General features: G+C 41.0%; 5 non-coding genes across 5 annotated transcripts; 4 read left to right on the top strand and 1 right to left on the bottom strand.

Annotated features, from left to right (window-relative positions):
* Nucleotides 1-6817: 6817 nt before the first annotated feature.
* Nucleotides 6818-6890, bottom strand: TRNAK-UUU. Its single transcript has one exon. It is a non-coding gene; the product is annotated as a tRNA-Lys (tRNA).
* An 822-nt stretch (nt 6891-7712) lies between these two features.
* On the top strand, nt 7713-7784 carry TRNAA-CGC. Its single transcript has one exon. It is a non-coding gene; the product is annotated as a tRNA-Ala (tRNA).
* A 458-nt stretch (nt 7785-8242) lies between these two features.
* Nucleotides 8243-8316, top strand: TRNAI-AAU. The gene has a single exon. It is a non-coding gene; the product is annotated as a tRNA-Ile (tRNA).
* Nucleotides 8317-9347: 1031 nt separating this feature from the next.
* Nucleotides 9348-9419, top strand: TRNAP-AGG. The gene has a single exon. It is a non-coding gene; the product is annotated as a tRNA-Pro (tRNA).
* Nucleotides 9420-10647: 1228 nt separating this feature from the next.
* Nucleotides 10648-10720, top strand: TRNAK-CUU. The gene has a single exon. It is a non-coding gene; the product is annotated as a tRNA-Lys (tRNA).
* Nucleotides 10721-18351: the final 7631 nt, after the last annotated feature.

The raw sequence follows: 18351 nt of genomic DNA, 5'->3' as shown, positions 1-18351 counted from the left end.
CCTCTGTTCAACTATTCCCACCCCATTTTATTTGGTAAATTACAAATATGTGTGTTTTCTCTTTGCCAAACCACAGAACAGTATCAAAGATCAATATTCCCTGTTGTCAAGAATCCAAAATCAAATTCAAGAAAGTCATCACTGTGTGTGTGTTGTGATAATCCCACGGAAGGAAGGCCCTGACCCTTGATGCCAGAGCATGAAAGGGTTCACTTTCTGAGACATTTTGACACCTAAGCAGCGAAATGAAAACAGAAGTTAGTCAACAGTAATAAAATATTTCTCATTAAGTGCTTATTGTTTTCCAGACACTCTTCTGCTCAGTGATTTACATGTATAATTTTATTTCCATGACTGTATGAGTTGAATCATATTACTATCCCCATTTTAGCATTTAGTGAGACTGAGGCAAACAGAAATTAAATAATCTGCCCTGAGGTCATACAGTGAGTAAAATCCAGATTAAGACCCAGGTGTATAACTCCGGGATCTAGAAGGCTCCCCATTGTTAAAAAGATCACTGGTAACCCAACCTCAAAGGTAATCCATCCAAAGGAATAATTTGGTGTTTCTGATTAAATTAAGGAATTTCCCCAGATACCATTAGGAAAAAAATCAAATGTAAGTAACAATATTCTACAAGCTAAACAGCTGTACTTTCCAATGAAGAAGATTAGTAATGCAAGGACAATTTGAAAGGGGGAAAGTGGCCATAGGAATTCAGAATTTTAGTGTACCTCTACCAACATAAAGCTAGAAGGGATACTATTTCTGTACAGAAGGAGAATTTTTTAGACAAATATTTCTGAAGTGGAGAAGAACAAACTAGGAAATTACAAATTAGCCTTTAAACCTCTCTTGCCCACGCTCCTGATCCACGTAGCATTTACATTCTTATCTGTAAATTCATAAATTAACATTCTGGTTTATTAATACTTCGAGAATTTGGGTGTCTGACGCGAAACAGACTGAGGGATCCAGCGTTTTCAATAATAAAATTTCTGACCGTCAAAACTGAGGCATTGGTCCTGGAAGAGTTGGAAAGAAGAGGCAGGGAAACTTACTTTCCGGGTCTGCTCTTGTTATCCCAACACAGTCATAGTGCTCCTTGGAAAATGTACGTCCTTCCTCTCCAGGCCCCGCCGCGCCTTCCACCCAGAGACATAAAAACATGGTACTTTAACTGCACCAAGACGAGGACGTGAACCCTGATGTCCTCGCCTCTCCACCACTTCCCGAGGCCGCAAAGCGCCGGGACACACCTCTGAGCAAACCTAGGCCGCTCGGCCGTCCCCGCTGCTCGACCGCCTCGCTCAGTCCCCGCTGGAGGGCATCGTGATTCCCCAGGCGGATGGGGGAGGCCAAGACCGTGAAGTTTTTTCCCTGGATTGCTCCTCACAGCCTTCGCAGACCTTCGGGCTTCTGGCCTGGAGCTCCAACCTCCAGTTCCCTTCAGTAAAGTCTGGGTCAAGGGTATTGCCAGCACTGGGAAGTCGCCGCGGGTGCGGGGCTTCCAAGGTGCCTGGGAGCCCTCAGGCTTCCAGCTGAAATCAACGAAGCCCTTCTCAAATTACATTTTAAAAAGCATTAAAATAGGATAACAAAGAAAACCAGTTATACTACAGAAAAAGCTATCAAACAAAATAATTTCCGGTATATCAACGTGTTCTTTTTCATTTCAGTTCAGTTCAGTTCAGTCGCTCAGTCGTGTCCAACTCTTTGCGACCCCATGGACTGCAGCACGCCAGGCTTCCCTGTCCAGCACCAACTTCCGGAGCTTGCTCAAACTCATGTCCATCGAGTCGGTGATGCCATCCAACCATATCATCCTCTGTCATCCCCTTCTCCCGCCTTCAATCATTCCCAGCATCAGGGTCTTTTCTAACGAGTCAGTTCTTCGCATCAGGTGGCCAAAGTATTCGAGCTTCAGCTTCAGCATCAGTCCTTCCAATGAATATTCAGGACTGATTTCCTTTAGGATTGACTTGCAGTCCTCCTTGCAGTCCAAGGGACTCTCAAGAGTCTTCTCCAACACCACAGTTCAAAAGCATCAATTTTTCGGCGCTCAGCTTTCTTCACAGTCCAACTCTCACATCTATACGAGACTACTGGAAAAACCATAGATTTGACTAGACGGATCTTTGTTGGCAAAGTAATGTCTCTGCTTTTTAACACGCTGTCTAGGTTGGTCATAACTTTTCTTCCAAGGAGCAAGCATCTTTTAATCTCATGGCTGTGGTCATCATCTGCAGTGATTTTGGAGCCCAATAAAATAAACAGTCTGTCACTGTTTCCACTGTTTCCCCATCTATTGCCATGAATTGATGGGACCAGATGCCATGATCTTCATTTTTTGAATGTTGAGTTTTAAGCAGCTTTTTCCACTCTCCTCTTTCATTTTCATCAAGAGGCTCTTCAGTTTCTCTTCACTTTCTGCCATAAGGGTGGTGTCATCTGCATATCTGAGGTTATTGATATTTCTCCCAGCAATCTTGATTCCAGCTATTAAATATTAAACATCTTATGACTACTGTAACTTTGAAACAGTTAAGTATGAGATATCTGTAACATACTTTGTATCTCAAGTATGGGATACGGAAATGTAACAGTTCTGCTCTACAGTTCTTCTGACCTACAGTTCTTCGTTGCCTACATTCATCCGTGAAGGATATGCAAAATTTCAGTTAGAGGTTAGGGGTTTTAAAGATGTAATTTTTTTTTTTTCTTATCCAAGTTCACCAGTCCCCAAGTTAAGAAACCCAGCAAAAATGCTTAACACAGTACCTGGCACATTGAAAGTCCCATCACACATGTAGATATTAGTACTTTTATTATTACTTTTGTCACATCTGTTCAAATTTCTTTTAGGTGACCATGATGAAGTTAACCACATGAAATCTTGAAAGAGCACAAAGATAAATGTTCAAGCCACTAACTTAGTCATTAAAATTTTTTTGAGGTATAACAGACATATAGTATTGTATTTGTTTCAGATGTACAGTGTAATAATTCACTATTTGTATACACTGTGAAATGATCACTACAATAAGCCTAGTTAGCATCCATCACCTAACAGTTACAATTTTTTTTCTTATGACACTTTTGAGATTTACTTTCTCAGCAACTTTCAAATATATGAGGAAGTGTTATTAACTAAATTGATTTTATTTAATAACATATTCCCTTCTCCAGGAGATCTTCCCAGCCCAGGCATGGAACCCATGTCTTCCACATTGCAGGTTGATTCTTTACTGCTGAGCAACTGGGAAAACCAATAACTAAATATATAACATATTTAGCTATATATATATATATATACACACACATATAGATATATTCATTTAGAGATGAGTGCTAAAAAGTGCTGTCTGCACACTCTAGCTGAGTGTGGTATAAAGGAAAGGAAAATTTGAATTTGGTGCTTGTAGGGAGTATAGGGTTGTTAAAGTGAAAAGAAAGAGAAGACGATATGCTTTTAAGGATTAAATTTCTTGATTTATCCAGCAATATTTTTAGAGCTTTGATTATGTGCCAAGGCTAAAAGACAGGCCCAAGGGCCCTGCCTTCACCAGAGAATGATGGTATTCAGCTTCCAGAGACAGAGAAAAAGCTCACCCATCTGCAAAGAAGAGTAGAAAAAAGCAAAAGTGAAAAGTTCCAAAGTTTGACTCCTTAGTTTCTAAACCATTCATCCTTGCAAGGAAAAACTCAAAGGCTGCTTTGCACAAAGGATTTAGCTTTAAGCATGACCTTTGATGAGAAGACCTGGAAAGTGCCCATGTCTTTCCATAACCCTGCAGCCACAAGTTGAGATTAGATGAAGCATAAGAGTAAAGAAACAGGTTGGAGAGAAATTCAGTCAGTCCCCTACATATGAGCGAGTTTGGTTCTGAGAGCGTATTTGTTAAGTCTAGTTTGTTAGTAAGTCCAACAAAGTTAGCCTAGGTACCCAGCTAACACAATCAGCTACATAGTACTGTACTGTGATAGGTTTAAAACACTTTTCACACAAAAAATAAAACATTTTTAATCCTATAGTACAATACCTTAGCCAGTGGAACTACCTCAAGGTACCTAGGCTTTATGAGTGGAGGATGCAGGTTTTGACTGGTAAAGCAAATGACTAGAATTACTTTTTTAAAAATATATTTTTAAATTGAAGTCTCCCATGGCTGAGCGGTAAAGAATCTGCCCGCAGTGTGGGAAATGCTGGACTGATCCCTGGGCTGGGAAGATCCCCTGGAGAAGGGAACCCACCTCAATATTCTTGCCTGGAAAATACCATGGACAGAGGAGCCTGATGGGTTACAGTCCGTAGGATCACAAAGAGTCAGACGTGACTGAACACACACACACACATAGTTAATTTACAATAGTATATAAGTTTCAGGCATACAACATAGTGATTCATAATTTTTAAAGATAATACTCTATATTTATCATAAAACATTGACTATATCTTCTGTGCTGTACAATATATCCTTGTAGCTTATTTTATACATGGTAGCTTGCACCTCTTAATCCTCTACCTAGAAGTCGTTTGACTTTAAGTGCTTGAAGATATATAGGCTAGTGGGGACAGGTTTAGAGATCAAGAGAATAGTACAGAATGGAGATATAATTTGTCTGTATATAATTTAATACAGTGTCATTTTATAACTAACATATAAACTGCTCACCTCCTGGAACTGGAGTAACATTCTTGGCAAGTCTGTGAATTAGCCACATAGCCCTTTGTTGTAGCATCTGAATTAGCATCCAAGTAGACGTTTGTTGTTGGCACACACCTCAGGAGGGTTGGTGTTTTAGCCCACTAAGATCCAAGCTGCAAAATGGAAAAGTTCAAGTGGTTGACTTCTCTTTCTAGCTCAAACTTCCCCCAAAGGCTGCATGTAGAATCCTTGGACTCTCATCTAACTATACATACTGATTTATTGGTAAGACCTTCATCTTCTCAAGAAGTGTAGCAGCTCAACATTTGAAAATATTCAATTTTGTGACCACCCCCCCTCACCACTTATCATGTTTAATTAAAGTTAGAAGAAGTTTTCTTTTCTTTTGAAAAAACTGTGAGCATTATTAAAAAACAAACAAAAATCTATGGGGTCAAAGCCCAAATGCACTTTCTCAGAGAGAGAAAAAGACTTCATCGACAGTTGAGTGGCCTTATCAAAGTTCTAAGGTGGTAAGCGCTTAAATGAGAAATTTTTTATGTGACTCATTGCAATAATAATGATGATTAGAAAAAAATAATGATGATTAGATTGGGCTACTTCTTCTGCAGTATTTTTCTTGCTGCAAATGCTACATTCTCTGAGGACGGCCTCAAGGTTCTCACATTATGAGGCTGATATGCTGCCTACCATGCCAACAAGTCAACTGACAAGGAGTATTCTGTTATTCTTTTCTAGATGTTTCATAAATTGTTTGATAACTGCAGTGGAAGCCTGGATTCTTAACCTCTGGACTGCCAGGGAAGTCCTTGATTATTTTTAATAGCAAGGTAAAATCTTATTTGTCTGTTATTTGCTGGATCCATTAGGATGAAATTTCCACTTTGGGGAATTACCAAATGCCAAGTTATGCTTCTTCAGTAGTTCCTAACACGGCAGAGATGGTGTTGATGCCGCTGTGCTGAGGTGACCTGAGGCTTAGGGGTCTCTAGAAGAGAGAACTTGGATTTAGAGGAAAAGGCAGTGCAGGCAGATTACTCAGGGTGTAATAGGAAAGAATAAGTTACTTTCACGTTTGTATTCTGTTGCTTTTGCTACAAGTTAGTCACTAAAGGGATGTTGGCTTTTAGCTTAGATTATAGGTGAGAGCTCATCTCTGGGAACCCTGCCTCCCATGTAATGAATATTAAACTAAAATACCTTTGTTTAGCTCACAGGACACCTGACTAGGCCTGACAGGGAATGGTTGCAGAAAGGAAGAAATTAATATATCCCAGAACCAGGACTTTGCCCCCTCCCCTTTCAGTATAAAAGAAACCTGATTTTTAACTTAGAGAAGATGGTTTTTTGGGACACTAGTCCACCATCTTCTCAGTCTGCTGACATTGAATAATGTTGCTATTCCTTGCCCTAGCAACTAGTTTCTCAATTTATTGGTCTGTCATTCTGCAAGCAGTATGGGCCTGGTCTTGGTAACAAGCACAGTACCTATTGTTCTGTACTGTATGTTACATTTCATTTTTATTATCACCCTACAGCCCAGTGATTCCAAATGAGGGTGATATAAAATGAATTTAAGGATGGGTATCATCCAGCATTTTTGAGACTAATATAGAATCCAAAATAGAATGCAATACATGTGGTAAGTGGTAATTCAGGCAACTTTTTGTTTTTGTTACATGTGTGTGTAGGGGTCCAGATGTAAACTAAAGTATAAATTGATCATGGCCAAAGAAGTTTGGAAAGCTCTGACCCTGGGCCATGATTTCTGAGTATGGCACCACCTCCTCTGTACAGTTTACCTGGGCATCCTCAAAGCTGAGCGCTGAGCAGAGCTCACCAATGTAGGGAAGAGAGAGCAGTTCTGCACATTGGTTGCTTTTCAAGAAAGAGTTTGGCCTTTGATAAATTGTGACCAATGAAACTTTTAATTGTGTTCCAGAATCTAGGTGAAATGTGTGCTCTGACTTCTGGCTAAAAGGCCCTTCTACAGTCTGAAAATATCTTGGGTTATGATAACTATGCCATGCTCATAATCCCTTCTTGTTTCTTTAGTGAAATCAGTCTATGATTTGAGCTTACCTTCCTTTCCGTTACCGTTTTTGGGGATAAACATGTAACAAGAGGGAAGAAAACAACAAAGCCGCCCGAACAGGGACTTGAACCCTGGACCCTCAGATTAAAAGTCTGATGCTCTACCGACTGAGCTATCCGGGCTCACATAGGTGATGACTAATACCCTAGCTATAATCAATTTATGTATACATTCCGACGAGCCATTTTAGACATTTCGACTGTGATTACGGTTCAGAGTTGGCTATTCGGAAACTGCTTGACATAGAAACTCAGCCACAGTTTTCTTTTAGGCCGAGATATAACCATATTACATTAATTATAATGTCTCCCCAGTTTCTTTCTCTCTCTCTAGTATAGATAAACGCTATATGTATAAATAAGCACTATATCTCTATGTTGCATATAGAGATATATACAACAGTACTATACAGAATTCAGCGCAGTCAAAAACTGCAGAATGTTGGCCTTTAGTTCCTAAGTTTCCCAGAGAAATAAGTCAAATAGTCTATATCTGGGCCCAAAGTACTTTCAAAAGGAAGTCAATCCAAAGCTGATAACTTTAAGGGGTAATTAAATCATCTTTCGGTCGCACTTTGGACACCTGAATGTGGGTCGAGGGACTGAGGGAGCGACATGATTTCATACTGGGTCTCAGCTAAACTTTGAAAGAGACAAAAAAAAAAAAAAAGAAGAAGAAGAAGCTTTAAAAGGACAGTCCCACTCTTTTTTTTTCCTCTTCAGATATCCTTCGGTCTCTACGTTAAATGCTTGATAGGGGTCCAATCACCGTAAGGCTCTCTCCGCTCGTGATGCCGATGAATGTTGCCCCATTAACCATTGCAAGATTTCACTGAAAATGCAAAGAAGAATTTAACTTAAGCATTCAGAAAAATCTTAGTTACAGAGGAGGAAAAATCAAATTCAAAGCATTGGGAAGAACTGCAAAGAGTTATTTTAGGGGTCGGGGATGTAGCTCAGTGGTAGAGCGCATGCTTCGCATGTATGAGGCCCCGGGTTCGATCCCCGGCATCTCCAGGTCCTTTTACGTAAATGATCTATGAATATTTTGTATCCTAGTTTAATTTTTCTATGGTTCCCTTTTAGCCACGACGTATAGAACTGTATACGTAGAGAGGGAAGCAGGATAACCTTGAAGTAGTTTAGGATAGTTTTATCCGAAATGAATGAAATTGAAAACGCAGCAGAACACACTCAGTGTACATATGGCCGAAGAGGAACAACCTGGAAACTTGGAACGGTTACCTTGGAACTGGTCCGGAAACAGTGAAAGGGGAGGAGAGGCTATTGTTGCTGAGTCATGGTACTAAAAAAGTAGGACAAATGGGAAAAGAACGAAGGCTTCTTTGGTGTAGGTAAATCCAGTGGCTCAGATACATCACTCTATTCATAATAGCAAAAAAGAAAAAAGAAAACAAATAGCGAGAACCGGAGTAGTTTCTCATTAAGGCTTGGAAAAGAGTGGGACGGCAGGTGGCCGGTTAGCTCAGTTGGTTAGAGCGTGGTGCTAATAACGCCAAGGTCGCGGGTTCGATCCCCGTACGGGCCACAGTTTCACTTTTGGCTCTGTAGTGTAGTTTTGACTACTTACCAATTCAGGGACTGACCCACGAGGCAACCTGCTGCATGATTTTGCTACAGACCAAACCATCCGAGCGAGTCCGGGCCACCTGTGTTTTGGGTAAGTCAGAGTGCTCGAAGTTTTGCCCTAGAGAAGCAGAAAAGCAGCAGGACACGAGGAATTATTAAATTCATTAGAAGGAATTGAGCTCAAAATAGTCTGAAACATACTGAGATGCAGGGCAAGTGCTCAGTTGAGGATTCCTTTTTGACTAGATCATCCCTCACCTGAAGGGAGGACTCTCACCTTGAGAATAGTTTTCTTTCTACTTTGAATTTTGTAGTTTTTTTGTTTTGTTTTGTTTTTAAGTAAGAAAGGACTAAGCCCTTTTCCAGAATCTACCTTGCCGTCTGTCAGCAACCATTCGGTCCAGGTTGGTAGACACCAGTTGTCCCTCTGTTACACTCCTTGATGTTAACGCCTCCTGAATCAGTCTCGTTTTCCACTAAAATCGACTTTCAGGACCCTAATTATGTATCCCCTTGTTCCTTGTACAACGAATTTTCTTTCTTTATTCACCACCTCAGAGCTTTATATCCCGTTGAGTGAATTTTCACTATTTTCGTCGAAAATACTAAGATAAGTCAAGCTCGTCAAAAATGCAGCTTATTGGGCCTCATCCCGCAGGGACTTTGACTCAGTAGATTTGAAGAAGACTACAAGTTTCTGCATTTTAAGTAAATGTCACGGTTGTTTCTTACAAAGGATGGATCAGTGACTTCTGAGAAATAAGGCTTTATACAAACCAAGCTTCGAAGAACTGGGCTGCGGGGAAATCCAGGGAAGTTCTGAGCCAAGTCGATCTGGTTTTGAAACTAGGAAGGGAGGGTAGAAGGGAAAGAGAAACAGTGGGGGAAATGTAGTTTATAGTTGTGTACATCTACAGATGAAACTGAACACAAATGAAGAGCAAGAAGCTAAATATTTAATCCGTTTTAAAAAAACAAACTACCAATGGGGGCTCGTTGGTCTAGGGGTATGATTCTCGCTTAGGGTGCGAGAGGTCCCGGGTTCAAATCCCGGACGAGCCCAGGTTTTGTCTGCCCACGCTGTAGAATTTTTATTAACCCAAAAGAAATTGGTACATTTGCTGTTAAGTTAAACTGTTGTATTTTCTTGTAGAAGTATGTAGGCTGTGCACGCACCTGATTCCAATAAGTAACTTGATAATTTAAGAGAGGCAAGTACTTTTCAGTTTTGGCTCTTATTCACTTTTCCAACAGCTATAAACTGACTCTTGCAAAGCCAAATATTTCTGGTTATTCTAGAAGTTCCAACTCCACGGTTGTGGCCATATGAAATGTATAGGAAGACGATGGTCACATCTCAATTCAATGTTATCCATCATTCATTCATCACATCAAAGAAATGGGTTCAAATGAAAAAATCAAATATTTACCTATAGAGTTGTGAGGCTGGAAACTTTTGTACAAGTTTTTTCGGCTTTCCTTGTTGCGTTTTCCTGCCTTATTTAGGAATAGGGGTTCTGCTTGTTTATGGAGAAGGGGCACTTTTACCGTACTGCTGGAACCTACTGTTGGTATACTCTTTAAACAGATATTTGTTTAGCATATTACAATCAATGAACTTTTGCAGTCTGTGGTAAACAAAATACACAAAAATCATTGGATTCTATATTACAGTGGTTGTTAAACATTTTATGTTAAAATACAGTTGCAACACCCCTTCCCACCTCCCTTTTCTGTGTGTGTAAATTTTGATTATGGAGAAGGACAACAAATGAACGAGCATAAGGGGCCTGAAAAGGAAGGAGAAAACAGCCAGGAATTCCTTCAGGACCACAGCTACACAGCGTGGCAGGAGGGGCCAGGGTTGACAGGTGATAGAAACAGGAAAGGAATGTCTCAGCGGGTTACGGAGAAGGCCTTGTGCAGTGTCTGTGTTCGAGGGACTGAGCTTGTAACCAACCGCCTCGTCAACCAGGCCTGAAGCTCTGGGAGTACCAGAGTTGGGGGTCACCCTTAGGACGTTCAGATTACTACTCTCGAATTCCAGAAGTAGTTTGTGGTCTATCAGTACAGGTTGGTAAGAATTAAGAGGAAGACGGAAGAAGTGGTGAAAGTGATTGGAGTGCGCGCCAATAATTTCTAATAATGCTTACATTCTTTGCCGTTTCATATCATCTAGCTTATATAACAAAGCAGTCAAATAGAATCTAGAATCCTATAATCACCGTCGGTCCAGGAAGCCTATTCGACATAGTCTCTTAATTCATTAAGAGCAAGTTGACGACCAGCCGCCCGGCTAGCTCAGTCGGTAGAGCATGAGACTCTTAATCTCAGGGTCGTGGGTTCGAGCCCCACGTTGGGCGAGTGGATGGCCTTTTTTTCCTCAATCCTTTTCTCAGCTGGATTTCCACACCTTCCTAATCTCTGAAACGAAGTTCCGCACCGTTGCCAGACATGAGAAACTTTGGATTCCCAAACTATCCAGTACTGAATTATGTAATCCTGGTGATCCGCTACCAGTTTACTGGCTCTGTTGTACTATTCGGGCCAGCTTTCTGGCTCCGCGAAGTTAAGCCTTATCGCCCCCTGGCGGCAACGCATCTTTTCTGGCCTTATTAGAGCTTTTATTTTGCTTAAGAGATACGAGGTAGGGCATTGGCTTTGTATAATTAAACTTCTGGGGTGGTTCCCCATCAAAAACGATTTAGGACGCAAGGATGTTGGGAAAGGTCAAGTGTGAGGATGGAGAAGACAATCCAAACAAAAGAAACAGTTTTGGGGGCAGAGGCAGCAATGTTCATGGAATTTTGAGAATGGTGATTCTTCTACTTTCTGGCTCAAGCAAGTGCCATTATGTAGTAACGAAAGACAGATTTTCTATTACCACTATCCCAGATACCCTTTCAGCTCCTGATCACCCACACATAAACATCACAATGGATCTCCTTATAGATGATAATGGGGGCTTCCCTGGTGGCTCATGGTAAAGAAACCTGCCAATGCAGGAGGTGTGGAGTCGATCCCTGGGTTGGTCAACCCCTGGAGAAGGAACTGGCGGGATCCAGTCCATGGGGTCAAGAGTCGGACACGACTTAACCACTAAACAACAATAACACAACATAGATGAAAATCCAGCCCACAACAGGTTGAAACTGCCTACAAAATAAAATCTAAAGATTTAAGCCTGGTTTTTAAAGTGCAAATTGCATTTCTGCCATTCTCTCTTGAATGGAAGTGTGGATAGTCAAGACCAACTTTAAAGTCAGAATATCAGCTTTATAAATTTAAAATTAAAAACAAAAACAACAAAAACCAACCACTAAGTGCCCGTGTGTGTGTGTGTGTGTGTGTGTGTGTGTGTGTGTGTGTGTGTGTGTGTGTGTGTGTGTGTGTGTGTTTTGGCTGCCCTGGGTCTTCGCTGCTGTGCCCGGGCTTTCTCTCGTTGTGGAGAGCAGGGGCTGCCCCCTCGATGCCGTGCGCGGGCTCCTCTCTTTGCGGAGCACAGGCTCCACGACGCGTGGACTTCGTAATTGCAACTCTTGGGCTTTAGAGGGCAGGCTAACTAGTTGTGGCGCTGGGTTCTGCGGAAAGTGCAATCTTCCCAGATCAGGGATCGAACCCCTGTTCCCTGCACTGTACGGCAGATTCTTATCCATTTCACTACCTGGGAAATTTCCCTAGTGTGTTTTTCACTGCTTTCAAATTTCGGAAGGCAAAATTCGTGCGAAAGTTTGCCTAGTGTATATCAGAGCAAAAGGAGTTAGATGTTAACCTTATCTATGTCGCTTTGAAAACCTGATAATTTTAACTGTACCTATTGAGACCCAAAGCCCCAGAACTATTGATAATTGTATTGAAAGAGTGCCCACTTCTGCGCACGCTGAAGACATGACTGTTTACCATTCTCCAACCTTCCCCATCCAAATCTTGCTTTTTTCTTTACTCAGGAACCTGAATATTGTTATTAAGATATCCAATGTTATATTCATTTCTAAAACTATTCCATATTTCACCTATTTAAATCAATAGCACCTATGGCTGGGCATATGGAATCACGTTTTAAAATAAGTTGACACCCTACTATTTGGAAGTATTGCCAGTATAAACACAGTAAAACAGAATCACGAGTCAACTGAAAATGGATGGACAAGCAGCAGATTTCCTAGAAAGTAACTGTTTTCCAGTTTCCTTTAAAGACAAGAAGTCTTTCAAATCAATTGATGAACATATCTTTATTAAGCACGTTTTCCAAGTTGGATACCTATAACAAAATTAAGGTGCTTGAAGTGACTTTTAAAAAATAGGTGACAGTGACAGAAATAGTTAAGAAATTACCAGTATTTATCCACTAAAATCAAGGGAACTGAGACCCTGTTTCTGATTTATATGAACATTTTATTTACTAGAGAGAACACTCATTGAACATTTACAGACCACATGTTGTGGATATCAAACCCTAAGTCTTATTGTAAAGTGTGATTTCCCTTTGCTCACTCAGTAGCCTCTGCTTAATGTTTTGGTTTCCTGGTATGATAAAAACTATAAAGGGATGTCCTACACAGAGGAACAAATATTACTGGTGTTAATAAGTCATATGTCCTGTTGTCAATTACCTTAATGGATTTCTGGTGTATAAACAATTTTTTGTGTTGCTTAGAACAGATTGCCTTTTCCCAGTCTTATGGCCATTGGGCTATCTTGTTAAAATTGAGTTGACCTACTTAAAAAGTGAATTTCTGAACCCAAGACCCATGCAAACATCTCCAAGGCCAAGACCATCCCTGAACTTGGTCCAGAACACAAGCTAACCTTAGACCTAACACTTCAACTGCAAAGGAAGGTGGTTAAAAAGAGCATAGGTTCCTGCTGGTTTCTTACTCTACTTGGGCTGCCAGAACAAAATACCACAGACTGGGTAGCTTAAATTAAAAAAATTTTATTTTCTTGCAGTTCTGGAGGCTGAGAAGTACAAGATTAAGGCACTAGCTGATTCAATTACTGGTGAGCACTTTATAAAGGGCTGTCTTCTTGCTGTGTCCTCAAAGGCAGAAACAGGGAATGAGCTTCCTGAATGTCTCTTCTTTCAAGAACACCGATCAGACTTTAATTACTTCCTTATTCTAAATACAGACACACTGTGGGGGTACAAAAGAAAAAAAAACACATTACAACATTTTGGAATTCAGGAATTTGATACATAGTAAGCTGTCACATATTTGTTGAAAGAATAATTTAGTTGCATCACCTTTAGAATACTTAGCACAATCTTTTATACATATAACATTGTTTAATAAATCCCACCTATCAAAATAACTAAAAAAAAAAAAAACTTAAGTGGCTTTTTCTTAGGACAGATAATCTGAAAGCAGAGTCCAGACTTTCTGTTCATGACTACAGTTTAACTGATCCTGGATTGAGCCAGATATCAAAGAAAAGCCAGAGGTCAGTAATTTAAGAGGCTGCCTATAAGAACATGTTAGATCTGAACTTGGGAAGACAGTCTCTGGAAGAAAAGTAAAGTCAGACACAATCACAATTTTGTGAAAACATGGGTCTACAATTTTGTACTTCTCCAGAGACTCCCATGAGCAGGATGAATTGAGATGTTTTTTGGTGCCACCTTGGTGTTTTCTACAGAGTATGTTGCACCTGCATGTATCAAAAGTCTATCAACTCATTTGCCAGTCAATTTTACTCAGGAATGTGGGGAAATTAGAATTGGGCCTCAAGTCCAGTGGAGCCCCTGGTCCTATTCATTCATTAATATTCCTCTCTTTCAACCATCTGAGAGGCTCCTATCTTTGTTTTATTGTTTTCCTTCTTATTTTTTAGTCTAGGGCAATCTTTTTTCCAATTCCTTTTCTCCTTATAGTAAGTGCATTGTTCCTCTCTCAATTGTGGCTTACCTCTCTTCTAGTTACTTGCCTTCCAGGAATCCAGGGCCCCTGCCAGCCGATTTGCATCTTCTTTTCTGTCGTTGTCCCCTGTTGTTGAACACTTTAAAAAAGCCACATCTGCTAATTGAGAAGGGTTCATTCCAAATGCAGCATCTAACTTTTGTAACATTCTTCTTATATCTGGTGCACTTTGCCCAATGAAGGTCATGTTTAACATCATATTCTCAGGGGCCTTAGGGTCTCCATCAGTGTAGCGCCCATAAGCTTGGTAAATTCTTTTTAGAAACTCTAATGGGATCTTCATTGGATTTTATTGGTATCTCCAGAATTTTGTTGAAGCTCTTTTGCTTAGATACGTGCTAAGATACACTTTCTGTAATGCTCTAGATGTGGCATGTTTCCATTTTTAGGATCCCAGTGAGGCTCAGTGGTAGGAACTACCTGATTTGCTTCTGGAGTTCCATGTGGGTCCGCTAGATGAAGCTGGTGTGCTTCCTCTCTAGCTTTGTCAATGACCATCTTCCTTTTAATCTCAGTCACCATCAAATTCATAAGGATGTGAATGTCCACCTAAGAGTGATGGTGAATGGCAAAGACAGAAGTGAAGAGTTCAGTCAGGTGGTGTGGGTCCTCTCGGTAAGGAGGGTTACGGTTTTTCCAGATAAATCTGAAGTTGAGAATGGATTGTGCATCTATAGACATCCGCCTGGTTGGCCTTTTGCCTTAAAGCCTCCTACAGGATATCCGCTCAAGAGACATTGCCCCGTTTTGAAAGTGGCTCCTGGTCCAAACTGAGTGCCCTGTGGGGCCTTAGATGGTGATATGAAACTAAGTGCCTGTACCCCAGGGAATAACATAGAAACTTCTAATCGTTCCCCGTAAGTAGGGAAAAAATTAAGAGGTGGAAGGAGTGAGTAGGTCCGCGGCACGGGAGTGATCTGAACAGTCACATGGTCAGATAGGGGAGCCGTATTGGCCAGAATGGGATTTAAGGTGTAACATAACATGCCCTCACTCTCATTTTCTCCCGCTTCCTTTCATACAACAGATTTTCTCTTGGATTTCCTTTCAGACAGCTGCACTGTAGGCTGGCAGTAATCTGAGTTCTTTTCCTCAATGCAATAGCATCAATGCTGTGCATAGGGAATCTCACCCTTTTCCCTTGCCCTTTCACAAAACAATTCCAACTGCCAGACTGCATAGTAACTGAGTGAGCCCTTCAGGTGTCGTCCCTTTTCTGATCCTAATATATGTTGGAACCACACATTATCATAATAGAATATCATCTCTTTCTTAGTCATAGGTTCACAGCTATATTTTGCCCACTTATTTAAGATACCCCCCCAAAAGACTTTCCTTAGGGACAGATGGAGTATTTCCCATATTTAAAAGTTTAAGAACAACAAAGCCCCCAAAGCACAAACAAATCCCATCCCTGAAAGCACACATCCCAACAAGAATGAACACACAGTAGAAGCAAACAAACTGGTTTACAAGTCGGGTAGAGTCCAACAAGTGCTCTCTCCAACAGGGTATCTCAATCAAATGCAAAACAAATTGGCCGGCCTGGTGGAGGAAAAGCCCCAGCTGTGTAGGCGAGGGTGTTTCCCGCTGTCCACCGAGAGCGACTCACCGAGAGCGAGTTCTTCAGTTCCTAGAAGTTTGTTGATTCCTTGCTGCAAGCGTTTGGTGCCGCTTCAGGGAATTTTGAAGGGGAAGAGTCTCAGAACAAGTCGTGCCTGCAGCTGCTAGGGCCTTACCCTAGAATTGGGCAACCCACCTGCTGGCCTCTAGCAGCAAGGCCCTGACTGGCATCACTAAAGTTTGTGATCAAGTCCAAGCTCCTACTTCTCGTCCCACACAGGTCAATCCATAGAGAGATGAGGTGTTGGGGAAAGAAATAGCGACTTTATCCCCAAAGCCAACCGACTGCAGAAGATGGTGGTCAAACGGCCTCAAGAACCCTCTGGCCTGGCTTGGATGCTTGTGTCTTTTATGGAACAGAGGGGAAGGTGAGGCAATAAAGTTAAAACAAACAAAAAAACCCAGTAAGTTGTTGCAAATATTTCCTTGTTTTCTTCGGGAGGGGATTTGATAATTTTTTCTCTCCAGCTTACATTCACAGGGGGGCTGGGTCAGGGTGTTTCCCCAGAAGCTAAACAAAGGTATTTTTCACCTCAAGCCCTCGGGCCTGGGAGGCATGGTTCCTGGAGAAGGGCTTTTACGTATATTTTAATCCTTAGGCAACATCCCTTTAGTGATTAATTTATAGTGAAGCTAATAGAATGCAAAGGTTAAAGTGTTTAGTCGCTAAATCTTGTCTGAGTCTTTTGTGACCTCTTGGAATGTAACGCTCCAGGCTCTTCTGTCCTTGGGATTTCCTAGGTAAGAATACTGGAGTGGGTTGCCATTTCCTTCTCTAGGGCATCCTCTCCATCCAGGGAATGAACCCGCAGTCTCCTGCTTTGGCCAGCGGATTCTTTACCACTGAGGAATGTGGGTTCAAAGGTTAAAGTAAAAGAAATATGTTTAAAATGCAGTCAGATTTGTTCTTTCCTGTTATAGTAAGATTCAAAATTCGCCTCCCACCTGCATCTAAGAATACTTATGAAGGCAAAAAAGAAAGGAACTCCAAAACTTTCCTGTTAACATTTTCACATTGTTATACTTTATTGTGTAAATATATGGAAAAGCAGGTTTGATGAAGGGAAGAGCCAGTTCTGACTCCTTTTTGGAACTGTTTCTTTGACTTGCTTTGTGTTGCTTTTGTTATTATAATCATATATAATGGTCTGCCTCAGAGAACCCTGCCCCTGTGCTTGACTGTCAAACTCAGGTGCCTTTGTTCAGCTCACAGAGAAATACTCTGATGCTGCTTACTTGTGAATGGCTGCAAGAAAGAAGAAATGAACACATCCCTTCCACAAGGTGGCCATTCCTGGAGATGTTTTGCAAGACTGATGGCCCTTTTTACTTTACTTCCTCAACAGCCCCCATCTCTGTTCTAGAAAAGAACGTGGCATCCAGACCCAGATAAGATGGTTCTTTTGAAGTATTAATCTGCCACCTTCTCCATCAGCTAGCTTTCAGAATAAAGTCCTATTCTTTGCCTCAACACCTAGTTTCTCGGTTAATTGGTCTGCAGGGAGTAGAGCGAGTTTGGACCCGGTAACATATATCTCAACTACAAATTGGCACTTGCCATGGGTGCTTGCCACATACCTCTACAAGAATTAAATCATGTACTGCTGCAGCTGCTGACCTTCAACACCCCCTGAAAGGAGTTCCTGGTGGAGTGCAGAAATGAGGCAGTCTGTGCTCCAGGAAAACTGGTAGGACAGGTCTTCCAACAGTTAGATATTATCAGGAGGTGATTTTATGAACCCAATTCTAGCATCTCCTCAAATCTAGAGCAGCACTAAAATCCTTCACGGTGATGACTTCTCTTCATGAGTAACAGAAGCTTCATGAGACCAGCAGAAACTTTCTGTAAAAAAAGAATCTGCCTTTGATTGTATGTACTTCCCCCTTGCCAAAATCATATACATACTGACCTTCTCCCCTACCTCTTTGGAGCAGTTTCTCAGAGCTATCTCAGGCTGCAGCCCTCATTTTGTGCCAAATAAAACAACTTGCAACTCTCATGTCCATTTTTTTCTAAGTCGACATATGGAAGAACCAGACGTGATTCTTGACCTACAAAAATTCAAGTTATTCACATACATACACACACTTCACAGAATCTCTCAAATCTACTACTTGTTCTTTCCTGAAAGCTCCTTAAGGCCTGTCTTAACTGCCTGAATCTTCTGTATTGTAATGTGGAGAGGTAGAAAAGGAAGGAAGGAATGAATACTTACTTTTACAAAATGGATAGGACTAAGTACATCTATAAAATAGGATAACTTATTCCATCAGTTGGGGTTGGGGAGGAGATAAATTTCATATTTAAAACATTCAGATGTTTCAAATCTCTCAAAACAGATGTTTCAGTTTTATGAAGACTTGAGGGGGTAAACTACCAGATTAAGTGATTAGCAACTTGCTTTTAAATGTTTAGTGGAAAGTTTTACTTTCGCTTTAGGTTAGAAGGATTC

The sequence above is a fragment of the Cervus elaphus genome, chromosome 7, assembly GCF_910594005.1.
Source record: "Cervus elaphus chromosome 7, mCerEla1.1, whole genome shotgun sequence".
Lineage (NCBI taxonomy): Eukaryota > Metazoa > Chordata > Mammalia > Artiodactyla > Cervidae > Cervus > Cervus elaphus.
The sequence above is the reverse complement of the archived record's forward strand: the minus strand, read 5'-3'. Positions and strand labels throughout refer to the sequence as shown.